Genomic DNA, 13,850 nt, shown 5'->3' with positions numbered 1-13,850 from the left:
TCAGTGTTTCTGATCGTATTAAGTTAAAAAAATAAACAGAAAATTTTCACGTCAATTCACGTTTTTAATTAAATTTCTCTCACCAAACTCAAATGATAACCACCCCTATCTTATGCACAATAACTATTGTTTAGTACACTCTCGAATCACACTGAATTTTAAGTAATGCAGATTATAAAGAAAATGCTGTCATTGTTTAGTTTCTTCCAAGGAGTATTGGAAGAAACTACTTGTAGCAATGGTTTTTCAAAAACTGGGAAAAAATTACCAGATGAAGCAATATTTAAAGAAAGCCCGTCATAAAACAGACGTCTAGTTTCTGCAATCGCGTTGATTGTTTCTCAAGCTGAATTGCAATGTTGCTGCACATTAGATCGGTTTTGTGCTGGAACTTTTAATAAAATACGATACAGTGGTACCGTCGCTCCATCTTCTTTTAAACTGAGCACAACTCCGGTCTGCCGTCATTGGGCAATTTATTACCGTTTTATTCTCTTCTAGAGGTAAGTGACTGCCGAAAGTGTGTGTATGTCTATACCTAACTGATACATAATATAATTGACTGTCTGCATGCGTATCTAGTTGTTGTGCTTGAGGTTAGTGCTGCCATTTGCGTTTCGAATTGCGAATGAAATTTAATGATTGAATATCTGTTCAGAGACAGGGTCGCAACAAAGAGAGGATAGCAGGGTCTGGTACCACGGGCAATGAGAGAGAGAGAGAGAATGAGAGAGACAACCAGGAAGGGCGCCAAGTTATGATTATGAAAATTATGATTAGCTGGCGCCAAAATGGACATTTGCCCCGGGCGACAATTGTGTGTTTGGTTGCGACCCTGGTTGTAGTTCCTGTTGTGAGATTTTTTTAACGCGAAGATTGACTCCCATTTGCACCTGAAGCTGAAAACCAAGTACCACTGTGCCACCGGTGGGATTCAAACCCAGGTCTTCATGATGAGAGTTCCTCACGATGCTCACATGACCACACAGCAGCTACCATAAGTGCTAAAAATTTTCTCCCCCAAAGTCCTTCCAAAAATGAACATTCGACTTTAGTTTTGAGTCAGAATTACAGAAACAGACAAAGGGGAGGAGGGCAACTAATAAACTAAAAGGAAAGTCAACTTTAGGGGCTTTTTTTTTATTTTGAAAAAAAAAAGATTTTTATTCCAAAACATTTATTTAAATTGTTACAGGGCTATGGAATTTTACAGTGACGGGGAGAGAAGGCAAAACCATCTGCTTCTCTTGATAAAAATTCCAGTAGTTAGACATGATGAAAAGGCATTGATATCGAGTATTCGAATGAATGAGATCTTTGGACGTGCTTGACCCCTCCACGCACACACATTCAGTTTCTCTTCAGAAATATAACAAGAGGATCCTCCGAGAACAAAGAAGTAGCTACTGGGAATGCAAGGTTTTGTTTATTCTAGAAAAAAGAAAAAAAGACAAGAATTCATTGTAAAAGTATATCACCGGAAAAAATGCCTACAGATTAAAAGTTTCACTCATAATGTCCAAACACACACACACACAATTATCCATAACTTTAAAATTTCTAAAATAGGACCGATCTCTTAAAAATGCTTGAAATATGATCAATAGCTCGAAAACGTCCAAAATATGAGTTTTCATAAAAAAATATTCCTTCATACAAATCTGAGCCCTAGTTATTCCAGTTATTGTTTGTTATTTTCTGTTCTGTAGTATTCTAGTGATTAACATTATAACATTACATAACGTTTTACTTCAATATGGAGATACAATCAAACCTCCATTTAAGAGACACTCCGACTAAGGGACTTCATGGCCCCCACATCCTAGAGTAGGCCACTAGGCTAGGATCTTTTGCGGGCCCCCAGAACAGACTTTCGTGGGCCCTTTTATGATGAATTTATGCATGGAAGAAACAAAAAAATGATGACAATCATCCCGGGCCCACCCTTGTGGAGGCCATGAGGGACTTTATTGAAGGGACGAAAGGTCTGGTCCTATGGGTGTCCCTTCTCAGGGCCGGAACTAGAGGGTTGCGAGGAGGGCAACTGCCTCGGGTGGCCAAATCTAGGAGGTGGCAATTTTAGGTGGAAAAAAAGAACGCCGTTACAAAATTATCGAATTTTAAAATTGTGGGGGTGGCTAAAATCCTAGTTACAGACAGCCCTTGTTGAAAGGTTTTGCTGCGTACAGTGCACCGAAAAAGTTATGGCACGTATGAAATTTGCTCTCAAATTAAAAGGAAACCGAATCGTTGAATAATGAAAAAGATTAACACGTACTTCTCTTACTTTCTAAAAATATTATTCGAAGATTTGAATATCAAAACATATTTTTATTCGTAATAAAAATAAGTTTTTGCGATAACAGTGAAATTTGTATTTGCAAAAAAGTTTAGACACAATGAAGAATTTTCACTATTGGTCGTCGAAATATGCAAATTCGCCACTAATGACGTCACTGCAGTTCAGTATCTATGATCTCCACGCGATAGCGTCAGTTATTAAAAATGCTGCGAACTACGGCAAGCAGTTTTGAAAAAGTGAACACAATATGGAAGCTGAAATCGGAAGGGTAGACTGCTTCGGAATTGGAGTTTTCTTACAACGTTCTAAAATCTCTATCGAATGTTATCTGGAGGTGGTATATGTATTTCCCAACACCGATCAGGGAGACCACGCGTTACATATAGAAGAAATGACATAAGAATCCAAATATTGGCATCTATGCAAAGGATGGCTGCGCGACAATTTAGAAGCTCGTTTGTATCCTCGGTGTAAATGGAAAAGATTCGTACACCTATACGAGTAACGGGTACGGTAGTAGTTCGAAAAATTATAAGAAAACAAGCGTTTGCGCTCAGGTTTCAACTTGAGCACAAAACACAAAGATTACAGTGGACTCACAAGTGTTTGCCTTATGAACCCAGATGGGTCATATGGATGAGGATAATATTCGCGCAAGGAACTACGGAATAATTGTAATCATAGACAAGGTGGTGGTTCACTGACGGTTTCGGCTGCATTCTGCTGCAACAGGCAGGTATCAATAGACTTTCTTAGAGGACCCCAAAATGCTCAGCATGACATGCAGACACTAGAGCATGATCCATTACTGTCTGGTGAACCTCTAGCTGATCTCTAGTGGGAGATTCAGCAAGATAATTCACGCAGGTCGTAATCGTAGGCAGATCGTGCACTCAGCAGGTCGTATAAAAGTCTAATTTAATGCGCAAAAATATTGACGTTTTTGACTGAGCAAATATGTGGCCCCGATATCAAACACATTTAGAATTCTGAGGCACTTTGTTGAGAGGTTTATGAAAATAATCGATATTGTACGTCTGTAGAAGATCTTAGAGCTTCGATTGAGAATTATTGGCATAATTTTGAGCAGCAGATAATTCAGAATTTAATTTCTTCGGTGGAAACCTGCGCAAACTTATTAAGGAGAAGAGACATTAAACTAGATTTTTAAAACTTTTTACTTTGCTGAGAAATTTGATTTTGTCTAAACTTTTGCGTCGATTGTTTATATGATATTTTTGTTAATTTTGTATTTACGTTGTCTATAAAGTGTATAATTCCATTAGTTTGAAAATAAAATAGTAGTTTTGAGATACTGTTTGCTCTCAACTAGCGTCTAAACTTTCTCGGTACACTGTATATATTTTTTCAAACATTTTATTAATTTTGAAATTAAGGTTGTTAAAAAGTGTGAAAATACTGATTGCATTTGCTCATGCAGCGAAGTTAACGTAGACATATGTCATGGTGGTCGGGCGAAGGTGAAAAAGACCGAAAAATAAGGTTTATTTTTTACATTGTTTCATTGAACGTAGATGTGCGTGTGTGTGATGGAAAAAGTACAGGGTGTCCCATAAATGCTTGAAAAATTGTATAAATTGAAGAAATCAGTATATTTGAATGTGGTATGCAAAAAAGTTATTCTCACGATGAGAGACTTCTTTTTGGAACAGAAAAAAAAATTGTTAAAATTTTTTTCAACAGAGGACTTGCATGAAATCAAGGCAGGAGTGATTGGACCTGAACCATTCTTCAATCTTTTCTGGGTCCGAAACGTTCGTAAAGCTTCGAAGTAAATCAACTTCACCTATTATGCTTTATCCATAGTAGTATATACATGATAATATTTATGCCCTCGTCAACATGAGAATGGAAACATTATGTAAGCGACAGTAACAGGAAAATTCAGAAATGAGCTGTTAATCGTACACCCTGCATTTTATACATTTTATAGGACTTTGACTTGCATCGTGATTTGCTTTCGTGCAGTGCCTTCTATCGGCAAAAATTTGAACTATATTTTTCTGCACCCAAAAACCTCCCCTGACGTTGAGAATAACTTTTTCCCATACCGCATTCAAATATACTAATTATTATTATAATTATAAATTATAATTTATGAATTATTAAAATATTTACGAATTTATGGGACCACCTAATCAATGTTTCATAATGTAATAAGTCAACACCACACACTGATGTTGCGTGTTAATGTTAAGCCTTGTCCAGACTGTAAAATGTTATGTAAATGTTTCTGAGCAGGGTCTCTACATGTTGCGCAACAAAAATAATGATGTTTTTTTTAACGTGAATACCTCTTTTTAAATCAATACTGGATGCATCCTCAAAAAATGAGTAACAAAATGCTTTGAATGCTTATATCTCAAGAAGTATTCAGAATCTAGGTTCTGGTTTTGATGACTGCGGACTTCTGAGAACGACCTCCTCATTGATCCATATTATTTTCCTTTTTTTTAAAATTTCTTCTAATTTATTTTTATTTTACGTCTTCTCATTTTATCTCTAATTGTATAATTTCGAGTTATGTGTATAAAGCTGCATTTTTGGCGCTGTATTCTGACTTTCGAATTGTTTCAAATAAATCTGGTTTCTGTCAGTTGCTCTTTTATGATGCTAGCTATATCCCCCTCCCCCCGTGCTCCAACTTCCAATTAGAAAGTTTTTGCTCAGTCTCTCTTGATGCCAACAGAAAAAAGTTCCCCGTTTCTAAGTGCAATATTCACAGAGATATTTGAATTCAAAAAACAAAGGAAATTCAAGAAAGAACAGCGTCAAATGCGAAAAACTGTTTTACCCAAACTCCCAAATTTCCTCAGTTTTTCGAATATCTTTGTGAATATCTTTGCACCAAGAAACGTGGATTTCTTTTGTTAGCATCAGGAGAGACAGGGCAACAACTTTCTAATTGGAAGTTGGAGCGCATGAAAACCGTATAAAAGTTTAGATTTTTTTTGTTATACACCGCGCTTTCACTCTCAAAACTGGTACAGGGTAGTTTCTGAACGTCTGTTGAGCGTTTTTTAAATTAGAATGATACCTCTACGATGGACGGTCGATGAGATAAAGACCGTGCTAGCACTCTTACAAGAGAGATACCCTGTATATTTATATCCTTACATTTATATGGCTATTTATTTCTTCATTGCTATTTGTTTTTTTTCCCTTTTTCCGGGAACTTCTCCGCCTCCAAAAAGATTTCGTTATTTGGGAGATTTTCAAGAAAATGATATGAAATCCCCAACTAAAGCTAAAAAGGCATTTTTGATAGCAATTAGAGACAGAAAGAGGAAGTCGTCTGCCATAAAAATTCTTCAACAAAAAAGTAAACGATTGAAACAACGAATATGCAGTCTGAAGGAGATAATTACAGAATTTTGAAGTCAAAAAACTTTATTTCTGAAAGTTCTCAAAATGCACTGGAAGTGAGTTGGCATGATGTATTTTTTTTTTTTTTTGTTAATGTTTATTAACTAAATTAAAAATTCAATGCTTCAGAGAAAAAACTTTTATACACATTCATGTTTTACAGGTCTCTCTACCTAATTCCAGTCAGAAATTGTCTAAAGAAATACAGCAAAGAAGAAAGGGAGCATTTTCACCTCAACTTCGAACTTTTGCTCTCACCTTACATTTCTATTCCGGTAAGGCATACGTTTACGTCAGAAAAACATTCGCTTTGGCTCTTTCCCATCCTGCAACACTGAGGAAATGGTATAGATCAGTTGATGGTGAGCCAGGGTTTTCACAAGCTGCACTATCAGCACTGAAAGAACAAGTATATTATTTTTCCTTAAAGAAAAAGGAAGTGATATGTTCCCTGATTGTAGATGAGATGTCTATTCGTCGACATATTGAATGGGATGGGGCAATATTTTCTGGGTATGTAGATTATGGAACAAATCTCGATGATGACCAGTTACCAGTTGCAACTGAAGCACGTAACTGGAAGATACCAGTTGCATACTTTTAAATTGCTGGTTTAGATGCGTCTGAGAGAGCTAGCTAGCATTATAAATAATTGTCTTGAATTGTTACATGAAACTGGAGTAAAAGTTACATCGCTAACTTTTGATGGCACCCAAACAAATTTAACCATGGCGAAAGAGTTGGGTTGCTCATTAAAAATTGATAACATTAATCCTTCTTTCGAACACCCAGTAACAAAAGAAAAAAAATGTTCCATCTCTCGTGCGCCGACCGACTATAACACCACGTTCAAACTCACTTAAATCTCGATAACCTGCCATTGTAGCAGCAATAACCGATCTAACAACTATGCCAGACACTTGTTGTGTTATATAGGCGTTGCCGACCGCAGCGCTGTACTCTGATTGGTTCCATATATCTTTATTTGCATACGCATGCCTGTACCAGTTTTTTTGGCTCTTCAGTTTATCTTAAATGTATCCTCACGCCCATTTATACCATGATAGACTCAGTAATTTCCAAATTTCAGACACTCAAACAGATCAGATTGAAAGTGACAAAAATATTAGCTCAGACATTAACAATAATTATTTATCACTTCCCAATAATAACACTGTCAGTTACATATCCGGATTTATAATTAAAAAATTGAAGTCATCAATAAAATGTCACATTTGCCAACATTCTTTAACTCTACGTCCAGTATATTCAGAACTAATTGAACAAAAAAAAACAGAAGACGGTTAACATAACCTGGATCAAATACTGATAAGTTGTGTAAAATTGCAGAGAAAAAAGTAAAATCATGTACAAAAGAAAATCTAATGAGAAAACATTTTATGCATTTCCTAATTGTGAACACTTTGATAGACATAGACGGAAATGTATTTGTCGATTTTAATAACCAACGTTAGAACAAGAACCCTTAAATTATCATAAAGCAATTTTGACGAAATTCACTTTGTTTGAATACTTCAAAATAAGACTCAACCATATTGCCAAATCATACACGGAGGATTTACAGAGATTTAAAACTAGAAGCTTAATACAAAAATTATTTATTTAAAGGTCAGTAATTGAGTAACAGTTTATTTTGTAATATAATCTACATTAAATGTAGTCAGCATAGTGTATGTTACAGTAAACGTGATAAATTCTGCGATTATGTCTAATTATGTATTAGTTTCCGATTTATTACATTTGCCATAACATATACATGTTGTATATAGACTTATTATTTGCAAATATATTCTCTATATTTCATTTGCATATATACTTCATATATGTTTTTATTGGATGTACTGTGTGTATATGTTACGCCCGCAGTAAATATGATACATCCGGTTATTTACGCATAATAACCGGACTATACGTATAACTCCCTATACATGATCACCGACCCTTTTAGTAAGTTTGATAAATTTCATTGTATTTATCTTTTTTTACCGGTGATTATATATAATCCACAGCTCGTATTGATAAAATATGATAAATCGTCAAACAATTACTTAAATTTTCCAGACATTATGCTCGAACTTCCGTCTAGGAAGATGAATTCGGACAGTAACGTTGGTTATGTTTGCATAAGTTGATGAATACAGCAAAAGACAACATGAACTAAGAGCCGATGAAAAAAAATATTTCTCTCTCTCTCTTTACCTTTTCTTCACACTTATTTCAATTTAATTTAATTTTTAGGGCGAAATATGCGTAGTCACTCATCTCATAAGAACAGAACTGTTAAGTTGTTGAAATAAAGTGATATTTCTGCGTGATTTCTTCCATATTCATCAAACTAACTAACTCCATTTGAGAATTATTCGTTCATTCGTTAAAAGTGATAAATGCTATGAAATTCATCAAACTTAATAAAAATATTGGTAATTATGCATATTTACCGACGATTATGCATAATTTCTGACGATTATGCGCAAAACTACCCATTTATCACATTTACCGTAACATAAACATTATATATTTGTTGTATAAAGTATTTTGTTTCCTATGTGTGTACATATTTAGAAAGCTATTAAAAACTGCTAAAAAAATTTATTTCATGAAAGTTTGTATTCACTTCTTTCAAATATTCACGAGAATTAAAGTTTAAAAACTCAAAAGTCTTAAGAAATTATTAGGAATTATCCGTTATGGTAAAAAAAAAAAAAATTACGTTTTTCAATATTTGTTTATACATACTATAGAATTTATTAACATTATTTTTTCAAATTTGATACTCCCTATTTTACAAAAGAATGAATGAAATTCATTGAACAAATGAAGGGAAGTTTTCATCAACTTGATCGAGTCAAATTTCGTTACAGCAACATCCTAGCGTTAACCCGAAATCACTAGGTTCTGCGAAAACTCACCAAATGTTAATGGCGCAGAACCCGTTTTTTTCCCCGACAAAATACTGCTTATCTTTTCTTTACGTTCGACAAGTTTTATGGATATTGTGCGACGTCCATGGCCCCCACAAGGGCAGGGTTGACAGGCAGTGCCGTCTTAACGCATAGGCCCACTCGGGCACGACCCGGGCGGCCTCAGAAAAATCACTTGGCCCGGGGGCCCACAATGCTCTTAAGACGGCCCTGCTGATAGGGCTCCAGCCCTGGGGCCTGGGACAATTACCATTATTTTTTTTATTTTTTTATACAATAAATTCACTATAGAAAGGCCCGTTATAAGTGGCTTGGAGCCCGTCAAAGATCCCAGCCTAGGGTCCGTGCTCCAGAATGTGGGGGCCATGGCGCCGTCTAAATATATCTTTAGTCTATGGGACTTACAAATAGGCGGAATGTTAGTTGAGTTGCCGACCAACTAGGAAAAAGATTTTCTCGTTTTTGGGCACACTTAGTAGAGTGTCATTAAGAATATTTCATATTTTTATAAAGGCTAGTTGATGACGTAAGTTCCCTTTCACTCTGTCATCAAAACTCAGCAAATCCGAACCCCCCCCCTATGCTGACTTGATACTTGAATGACCCCTTTTCTCAGTTATTTTTGATACAATGAGTAATTAAGAGTTTGCTTCCTTAGCAATTACGTCCACCAAAATGACCATTATTTAAAGAAAAAGAGACGGAACTCGCATATCCTTTTTTGGCTGGTATTGATCGGTGCTTCATATAGTTATTCAGCTCATCGATAGATGGCGGGATGTTGCCTTTTAAGAAGTGAAGCCTTAAACTTTTCTACTTCTCTTGATTCCTTTTGACTTTATATGTGATGGTGTGAATAGAAAAGTTTTCGTAACTCACGTTTTTGATGCAACATTAATTACTAAGAGGGGTATTTTTGATACTCTCAAGAAACTTTAGAGTTGGTAGATATATAAATATCTTTTCCGACAACATACTTAAAAGCAAACAGGAAAGGCTCATTCAACCTGTTGCTCTCCAGATCAATCGAAATCGTTCGGTGCTCACACCTGATTTCGGGATCCGGAAATTTCGTCCCCCAGGAAATTCCGCATCTGACATTTTGCCTGTGCTGACCGTATAAGTGACCAGGTGATTAGGTACGTGACCGAGTGAGTGTGAAATTGGCTGTATGAGTGACCGTATAAATGACTGAATCAGTGACTAAGTGATTGACCAAGTGAGTGACCGTATGTGTGTGTGAAATTGACTGTATGAGTGAGTGACCGAACAAGGGAGTGACCGTATGGATGACCAAGGGAGTGACTATACGAATGCTTAATAGAGTGACAGTATGAATATCCAAGTGAGTGACTGTAGTGACCAAGTGAAAGACAGTGATTGACCGTATGAGTAATTAAGTGAAACACAGAGTGATTGACCGTATGAGTGATTGCATGAGTATGTGAACGTGAGCGACTGCATGATTGAGTGAATGGCCATGTGAACGATTAAGTGAGTGACCGAGTGATTGACCGTATGAGAGACCAAGTGAAAGACCAAGTGAGTGACCAGGTGATTGACCATATGAATGACCAAGTAAGTGATCAGGTGATTGATTCACTGTACTAGTGACTGACCGTATGAGTGACCAAGTGATTGACCGTATGGGTGACCAAGTGGTTGACTGTATAATTGACCAAGTGGTTGACTGTATAATTGACCAAGTGAGTGACCGAGTGATTGATCGTGTGAGTGACTGAGTGATTGACCGTATAAATGACCAAGTGAGTGCCCGAGTGATTGACCGTCTGAGTGAGCAAGTGGTTGATCATATAAATGACCGAGTAACGAAATTGACCGAATGAATGGCCAAGTGAGTGACCGAGTAACGAAGTGATTGACCGAATGAATGGTCAAGTTAGTGTCCGAGTGATTGACCATATGAATGACTGACTAAGTGATTGACCGTATGAATGACCGAGTGACCAAGTGATTAACCGAATGAATGACCGTATGATTAACAGAATGAATGACCGTATGATTGACCTATGAGTGACCAAGTGAAAGACAGAGTGATTGACCGTATGAGTGACCAAGTGAGTGACTGTATGAGTATGTGAATGTGAGTGATTGCATGATTGAGTGAATGACTATGTGAACGATTGAGTGACCGAGTGATTGACCGTATGAGAAACAAAGTGAGTGACCAGGTGATTGACCATATGAAGGACCAAGTGAGTGACCAGGTTATTGACCATATGAAGGACCAAGTGAGTGACCAGGTTATTGACCATATGAAGGACCAAGTGAGTGACCAGGTTATTGACCATATGAGTGACCACGTAATTGACCATGTGAGTGACAGTGATTGATCGTATGAGTGATTGAGTGACTGACCATATGAGCGACCAAGTGATTGACCGTATGGGTGACTAAGTGGTGGATTGTATAAGTGACCAAGTGACTACTGGCCGAGTGATTGACTGTATGAGTGACCAAGTGATTGACTGTATGAGTGACTGAGTGATTGACTGTATAAATGAGTAAGTGATTGACCGTATGAATGATCAAGTGACATACCACATGATTAACCGAGTGAGTGACCGAATGAATGACCAATTCAGTGACTGTATGAGTATGTGAACGTGAGCGACTGCATGATTGAGTGAATGGTCATGTGAACGATTAAGTGAGTGACCAGGTGATTGATCGTATGAGTGATTGACTGCATAAGTGACTGACCGTATGAGTGACCAAGTGATTGACCGTATCAGTGACCGAGTAATTGACCGCATGGGTAACCAAGTGAGTATCCGGGTTATTGACCGTATGAGTGACCAAGTGTAAGACCACATGATTAACCAAGTGAGTTACCGAATGAATGACCAAATGAGTGACCGTATGATTTACCTATGAGTGACCGTATGATTTACCTATGAGTGACCGTATGATTTACCTATGAGTGACCGTATGATTTACCTATAAGTGACCAAGTGAGGATCCGGGTGATTGGTCATATGAGTGACCAAGTGATTAACCGAGTGATTGACCGAATGAATGACCAAGTGACTGACCGTATGAGTGACCGGGCGGCTCTCGAGCCATGAGATCCGTGACGTTGCTTCGGTAGCACGACCAATTTTTGATCAATTTCAATATTCCTAATAAGTTGAATAATTATTAAGCAAAATTATTTTTTTAGATTTTCATCCTGTTTTAATAATGGTTGAATTACCATTTCTCCGGTTTCGTTTGGCGAGATGAAAGAAAACTTTTACCTGGAAGAGGTATTTTCAATTCGTCCAAAGATTTCATCTGAACGGAGAGCTGTTCGTTGATGTAATTGTGGACATCGCTTATAAAATGCATTCTTTCGCGACGCCTTGCTGGCAACGCTTACTCTGGGCCGGATCAACCATGAAGCAAAATAAGCACGTGCTCAGGGCATCAGGAGAAAAGGGGCACCACAAAAAGTTATCAATTTTTTTAAATGTAAAATATTTTCCAGCATCAAGCATCCGACAGAAAATCCTAGAATTTTCGATTGATCAAAAGAATGACACATATGCAGACAAATTAATAATATGGCAAAATGAGATTTTGTGGTGTTTTTATTTCTATATAGTTAGCTTGGGTTTTTTTAACAACATGATAAAGCCCTTTGACAAACCGATTCTTCCGAGAACGCATGGGCTCACCCGGGCACGACCCGGAAGCTTCAAAAAAAGAAGGGCCCTCACAACAATGAGAACCGGTTCAAATTTTCGAAAATTTGCCAAGTAAGGTATCAGAAAAATCACTTGGCCCGGAGGCCCATGATGCTCTTTAGACAGCCCTGTTCTGAGCCCCTCCCCTACCAGCTAAAAATACCGGTCTACTAATTTGCATACTAACTGTCGCAAATTGTAAGAAGATCTAATTGCCACGAGGTCCTCGGGTTGTATTAACACCACATTAGAAATAATACCTTTAGTGTGGTGTTGGTTGGGTCCAGGTGAGACCCCGCACTAAGAATAAGCCAAATTCTACAGAATAAGGGCGTGAACTTGAAAATGCGCAAATCTTTATGAGATATTAGCGGATAAACTGCATGGTTCAAGGGGTGTTAACGTTAATTTCCCCTAAGCCAGGGCCGTCTTAAGTGCATCATGGGCCCTGGATTTTTCTGAGACCATACTTGGCGAATTCTCGCAAATTTGAACCGGTTCTCATTTTTGTGAGACCCCTCTTTTCTTGAGGCCCCCGAGCCGTGCCCGGGTGGGCGCCATGCGTTAAGACGGCACTGCCCTAAGCCCTATAAGCCTCATCAGTAAAATAACCCCGAAATTCTGGCAGTCCGGTGGTTAGGGCGCTAGCCTTTGATGATGCAGGTCTGGGTGCGAATCCCGGTTCGGGCATGGATGTCTACTAACAAATTCTGTGGACGGATCTTACGAAGCTCTCAGGAATGCGCGAGGATTACGTTTGAAAAAAAATCATGGCTTTCTCTGCACTATCAGCACTGAAAGAACAAGTATGTTCTTTTTCCTTAAAGAAAAAGGAAGTGATATGTTCCCTGATTGTAGATGAGATGTCTATTCGTCGACGCACTCACTTTCACATACACTCGCTCGCAAACTCTCTCGCACGTTCAATTGCTCACTCACACAAAGTAGTTAGCTCAATTACTCGATGGGAGTATGTTTTAAAGGAACCTCACGACAGTCTGGCAAAACGCGTTTTTTAAACCCGATTTCTTCTGTTTTTTTCCCCCTTTCTTTCACACTTTTCTCAGTTTTTTGAATTAAAATATCTCAGCGAATATTGTACTTAGAAACGTAGAATTTTTTTGTTGGCCTCAGGAGAGACAGGGTAACAAGTTTCTTATTAGAAGTTAGAGTACAGGTGGAATCGAAAATTTGATTTTTTAATTTTAGTAACTATACAACCCCATGCAACATGAATTACGTATAAGAAGGAGTAATTGTATAATGATATTCATTCTGAGATAAGATTTTCGATTGGCCAGCAGAATATCGTTGTATCGTGATTTTACTCTATTAAAAACATGTTCAAAAATGCTTTGTTCAAATTTTTGCAGCATATATACTCACATAATATTTACAAAAGTGGCGAAATGTCAATTGTGAAGTATCCGGGGCTGAATGTTCAACTCACTTAGTCGCTCACTTGGTCACTCATATGGTCAGGAGCAGGCGAAATGTCTTGTCCAGCTCACTTGATCACTGATAGGGTCA

At 37.6% G+C, this 13,850-nt stretch overlaps 1 long non-coding RNA gene across 1 annotated transcript in view; it reads right to left on the bottom strand.

The window, feature by feature from the left end:
• Positions 1-1,200: 1,200 nt before the first annotated feature.
• Positions 1,201-13,850, bottom strand: part of LOC149080103 (uncharacterized) — a 129,942-nt gene continuing 117,292 nt past the window's right edge. Inside the window, exon 3 of the long non-coding RNA XR_016193491.1 lies at positions 1,201-1,431. This is a non-coding gene — a long non-coding RNA (uncharacterized LOC149080103). The remainder of the gene's footprint in view (positions 1,432-13,850) is intronic.

Source organism: Pholcus phalangioides, unplaced genomic scaffold (genome assembly GCF_987345545.1).
Source record: "Pholcus phalangioides strain wild (caught in Gottingen) unplaced genomic scaffold, Ppha-v1.0 ptg000011l_1, whole genome shotgun sequence".
Classification (NCBI taxonomy): Eukaryota; Metazoa; Arthropoda; class Arachnida; order Araneae; family Pholcidae; genus Pholcus; species Pholcus phalangioides.
This window is presented reverse-complemented; position numbering and strand designations above follow the sequence as displayed.